Raw genomic sequence first — 6,000 nt, forward strand, 5'->3', positions numbered from 1 at the left:
GTTTTCAGTGCAAATCTTTTTTATATAAAAAAAATGTACAGTGGCAACTCAGGTTACAGACGCTTCAGGTTGCAGCCTCTGCTAACCCAGAAATAGTACCTTGGGTTAAGAACTTTGCTTCAGGATGAGAACAGAAATTGTGCAGCGGCGGTACAGTGGCAGCGGGAGGCCCCATTAGCTAAAGTGGTACCTCAGGTTAAGAACAGTTTCAGGTTAAGAACGGACCTCCAGAATGAATTAACCCGAGGTACCACTGAATCAAAAAATATACCTTCTGTTGATATTTACGCAGAATGGTAGATCCCACCTGAGCCCTTTGTTTCACTTTCTTCATGGTGTTATGAGACTTTTTGGAGGAGGTGGTAGGCTGAATGCCCAGACTCCCTTCTAATTCTTGGACCCTGCTTCTAATTCCTGGATCCGGCATGGATTCAATTGCTTGAATAGCCAAGCTAGGTTGGTAATTTCCTAGTTGATGAGCCGCTACAAATGACAAAGGGAAGGTATCAGACGAACAAGAAAGCCAAAGGGAGGGAACTGTTTGTGTCAGAGTTAGTTCAGAAGACAAAGAGTTTTCATAGAATCATAAAAGTTGGAAGGGACCCAAGGGTTATATAGTCCAACCCCCAGCAATGCAATAATCTTAGCTAAAGTATCCGTGGCAGATGGCCATCCAACCTCTGTTTAAAAACCTCCAAGGAAGGAAAGTCCACCACCTATCGTGGGAGTCTGTTCCACTGCCAAACACCTCTTACTATCAGAAAGTTTTCTAAATGTTTAGCCAGAATCTCCTTTCTTGTAACTTGAAGCCATTGGTTTGAGTCTTACCCTTCAGAGCAGGAGGAAACAAGCATGCTTCCTCTTCCGTGTGACAGCCCTTAACATATCTGAAGATGGCTATCTCACTCTCCTCTTTTCCAGGCTAAACATACCCGGCTCCTTAGTCTTCCTCTCCTCCCCCTTTGAAGTTGGGGAGAATATTTGCCCGCTTCCAATCTGTAGGGACCTCACCTGTTCTCCAAGAATTCTCAAAGATAATAGTCAAATGCTTTAGTAACCTTGGATGCAGGTCATTGGGCCCTGTAGATTTGAATTCATTTAAAGTAGCTAGGTGTTCCCTCACTACCTCTTTTCCTATCTTGGGCTGGTGCTCCTTCCTTACATTATTTATTCTGTTATCACTAGGTTGGGCATCACTTCCCTTTTGGGTGAAGAAAGAGGCAAAGTAGGTGTTGAGTAGCCTTTCCCATGTGGAGGACCTACCACTTGCTTGTTCTTCCTCTTCAGACATAGCCAAATAAACCTTTTATTTTATTTTTAACTTCTCTTGCAAACCCCAGCTTTAGCCAGTCCAGCTTTCCCCCTGCCATTGTTGGCTACTCATGTATTTTCCTCCTTTGTGATTTTCCCTTTACCCCTTTTCTTAAAGCAGAGTTGAGTTTAGAATAGTTTGGGTGTGATTTGAGCTAAGGAAAAAAGGTTGCAGTCTGGTAAAGGCAGCAGTCCGTAAAACACAGAAAGTTAGAGAGACAGTCAGAGTTATTGCTGAGGTCAGTTTGAATCCAAGGTTGCAGGTACAGTGGTGCCCCGCAAGACGAATGCCTCGCAAGACGGAAAACTCGCTAGACGGAAGAGTTTTCTGTTTTGGAGGTGCTTCGCAAAATGAATCTCCTATGGGCTTGCTTCGCAAGACGAAAATGTCTTGCGAGTTCCTGCGGGTTCCCCCCCTTTTTCTAAGCCGCTAAGCCGCTTATCAGCTGATCCGATAAGCTGATAAGCCGCTAAAAGCCGCTAAAAGCCGCTAATAGCACTAATAGCGCTAATCCTCTAATCCGTCAATGGGCTTGCTTCGCAAGACAAAAAAACTGCTAGACGAAGAGAATCACAGAACAGATTTTTTTCGTCTTGCGAGGCACCACTGTATGGGAGAAACAAGACCCTACTAGGGTGATTATGCTGTGAACCCCTCCATCGTAGGCTCAGGTTGGACATATGTGTAAATAAATCATATATCACAAAGACGCGATAGTCTCATATGTGTCTCAATTTCGAAAAGGAAACAATAAACATGGGTAAACATGCCTGGAGTTCTCTGGACTCTTGCACCGCTCAGAGATTGGGGATGGCATGCAATACTATTCTTTTTTCCACTCCAAGCCTTCTATAACTAGTTTAAATGCTGGGACATATTTCTTAATTTTACCAGGACACTGTCATCAGCATCTAGAGAGGAGCAATCCTGGTTTTTCTCAGTTTTTGTTTTCACAGTCTTTAATTCACATTTCCATACCAGCTTGCGTTCTTTTTACCCAAGTGGGCTCCCACCGAGTGGGCGAGGGTGCTCAAGATCAGCTGTGTCAACGGCCCAACCCATTCGGATTTTCCAGAGGTTGGGCAGTGCTTTGACCAGAGCGCTGGTCATATCAGCCAGAAAACTCCCCAGAGCTATCTGGAATCCCATTGGATCCATCAGCCTCTGTGGGTGGACCTTCCTCATAGATCCTCCACCTTTGCAGAAGTGGAAAGGTGCTGAAAGACCATGACAAGGGACTGGTGTCAATGTCCCCAACTTTCAGATCACCCTTTTCCTACCCAGTTAAGAAAACTTTTGAGGTTAACTTGTGTCACTTACTTGTGGGGCTCAGCCTAAAAAGTTCCTAATGGGGAACTTGCACATGCAGCTGATTCCAATGGGACATCCCAGAGGTGTCAGTGCTGATGGGATCTGAGAGGGAGCCTTGCTTGCCAGCGGGGGGGGGGGGGCTCATATTTGCCTGATGTCAGGTATGTCAGTCTGTGCCATTAATTCTTCCATTGGCATATATTATATATTTCCTTTTGGGGATGACCCTATGACCCAGAGCAGAATGCCTGAATAATAATACCTACCTATTTCTGGGATCAACTCATAAACTCTACAACTGCCTCTTTTCCTTGCTAAACAAATCGGGCAATTATTTTTTGTCATTCCATTTAGGTCTTATTTGTAGTATCTACTGCAACAGATTCTGTACCATATACAGAACATATGCAACTTTATGGTAATGTTGTTGTTGTTTAGTCATTTAGTCGTGTCCGACTCTTCGTGACCCCATGGACCAGAGCATGCCAGGCACTCCTGTCTTCCACTGCCTCCTGCAGTTTGGTCAGACTCATGTTATACATTCATCTTAATCATGCTTATGTATTCTAATACAGACTTTTTCCATTTGTGACTGATTTTGTGACATTTTTTTTCCATTTGTGACTGATTTTGTGACATTTTTTTCCATTTGTGACTGATTTGGTTTGGAATTTTTGCTCCCTCAGTTGTTATCAAGCAACAATTGGATGGGCAGCATTTCTCCCCCAGACCTGATGTTACACATCCCTCTTCTTGGGACATTCTGGGGGTGTTATTGTATAATCTCCATGATACCTGATGAACATGCCTAAGAACCATTTATTACTCACAATTGTTGCTCAGCTTGCATTTCCCTTCTCTCTCTCTCTCTCTCTCTCTCTCTCTCTCTCTCACACACACACACACACACACACACACACTCCACAGCAGAAATTTGTTTGGTCAGAAATCATGTCACAATCAGATTGTGCACTTCTTCAGATTTGTGGCAAAAAGTGAACACACATAAATACTGCATGCAAAATATTATTTTATTTCTGAATATATTTAAAATCCTTTGATATATAATTTCAGCAAAAAGTTGTAAGTGTAGCGCAGTTCCTGGTGGATGACCCCAGTACTTATTAATGTGTTCCTTTAAGGATCTTAAAATGACACCAGAAACTGTGCCATTATTCAATTATTTCTTCGTTTTAGCTGTTCCCTGTTGTTCAACTCAGGCCTCAAAATAATAATGTAGCATTTTGGAGAAAAGATGCAGCCTAGCAACCCAGCACTGGAGGCCAAGATGGAGAAGATTTCCACAGCTACCATGTATTTTCCCTTGGTGCTCAAGTAGGTTGGAACAAAAGATAGCCACACACTGCAAAAGACCAGCATGCTGAAAGTGATGAACTTGGCTTCGTTGAAACAGTCTGGCAACTTTCTGGCTAGGAAAGCTACACTGAAACTGATGGTTGCCAAAAAGCCCATGTAGCCCAAGACACAGTAGAACATGGAGACTGACCCTTCATTACATTCCACAATGATTTCTCCAGACACTGAGTGCATGTCCTGACCTGGAAATGGGGGAGATGTGGCCAACCAAACAGCACAAATGCCTAGTTGAGTAAAAGAACAGGAAAAGACGATTGAAAGTGCCAACCTTTTCCCTACCCATTTCCGGAAGATGCTTCCTGGTTTGGAGGCCATGAAAACTACAACCACTGTAATGGTTTTGGCCAAAACTGAAGAAATAGCAATGGAAAAGATGATGCCAAATGCTGTTTGTCGGAGCAGGCAGGTCACCTTATTGGGTTCTCCAATGAAGAGCAAAGAGCAGAGAAAGCAAAGAAGGAGAGCGATCAGGAGAATATAGGTAAGGCTTCGGTTGTTGGCTTTGACAATGGGAGTGTCCCTGTGCTTAATGAAGACTGCAAGTACCAGAGCTGTGACCAGGGAAAAGTATAGAGCCAGTGTTGCTAAAGAAATGCCCAAATGTTCTTCAAAAGAGAGGAAGGTCTGGACTTTGAGGAGGCAGTGATCCTTTCCCTTATTTGGGTACTGATCTTCTGAGCAGCTGATGCAGTAATCCATGTCTAAACGTGGAAGAAATACCATATTTAAAACTGATTTGTTTTGTGGAATAAGATACTCCTTTCAAACAGACCCTAACCATATCAGACCCTAACTATACATTCTTTATTAAGCTGTATGATGGGAATTTACAGCAGTGTGTAGAACATAACAGGTATTCCAAGTATATTTCCCCCTGGGCTTTTTAAATTTTAACATGTTGAGTGCCTTATTTTCCCCCCTCCCAAATTCATTCTATGTCTGTGTGATATTATTTTTGTCCAAGTTTTGTCCAGTTTGTTTGTCCAAACTGCTGTTCATCTTATTTTATGAGTTTAGGATGTTTTTTGCTAAACAAATTGCTTTTTTTCCCCAGAGGGGATTTTAAAATTGACAGAGAATATATTGATTACCTCGAAAAGGCTCACCTCTTCCCTCCAATACTAAACGTTATGTTTATCAGTCTGGAAGTGAAACAACAAAACCTGAAACTGAGGGTTGTATCCCGTGCTAGTCCTATGCAGAGTAGATGTATTGAAATTAATGCACATGACTACATTATGTTCATCAACTTATTTAAGTGGATCTACTCTGAGTAAGATTTGGTTGGATACAGCCCTAAAGCAGTAGTTTTCCAAAATATGCTAATCCCCACAGATATGCATAAATTTATTTATTTGTGAATTAAAAGCAAAATTCTAAACAAAGAAATGAAAAAATAACCTGATGAGGCTCTGCGGACCTCATGATAGCATTTATAAGAAAGATAGATGGTGACACATCTGAAGAAAAAACAGTGGCGTAGCGTGGGTTGTCAGCACCCGGGGCAAGGCAAGTAATTTGCGCCCCCTAACCTGTGGATTTGCTCCCCCTAACCCTAACCCCCAGATGTTGCGGCCAGTGCGGCCGCCCCCCTGCACCCCCCACGCTACGCCACTGAGAAAAAAGAAGGGAGGGAGGGAGAAAGAGCTCTATTTGAGCCTCTCACACTGAACAGTATCTTGGAGGCAGTGATGCACCAATATTCATATGGTGTGAGGTTAAAAACCTCTACTCCCTATTCAGTATCAAGAGACTTCACAAGGGAAGAAAGGAGAAAATGTGCATTTTGCCTTTCTTGATCTCCAGAACCTGCATCACTTGTGCGTCTCATAAAAGCATAGGAAGGTTTCCAGGAGATGGGAGGGAAAGTTGTGTTTCCCCATTTCTCATAATAGAAACCCAATAGAACAATTACAAGACTCAGTGGCTGAGCCATGATCAGGAGCATGCTGGGGGTGTTCTATACAGATTGCCTTTCTTCTTAATCCAAATGACTGAGC

Source organism: Podarcis liolepis (genome assembly GCF_965112155.1).
Source record: "Podarcis liolepis genome assembly, chromosome: 13".
In the NCBI taxonomy this organism is placed as follows: domain Eukaryota; kingdom Metazoa; phylum Chordata; class Lepidosauria; order Squamata; family Lacertidae; genus Podarcis; species Podarcis liolepis.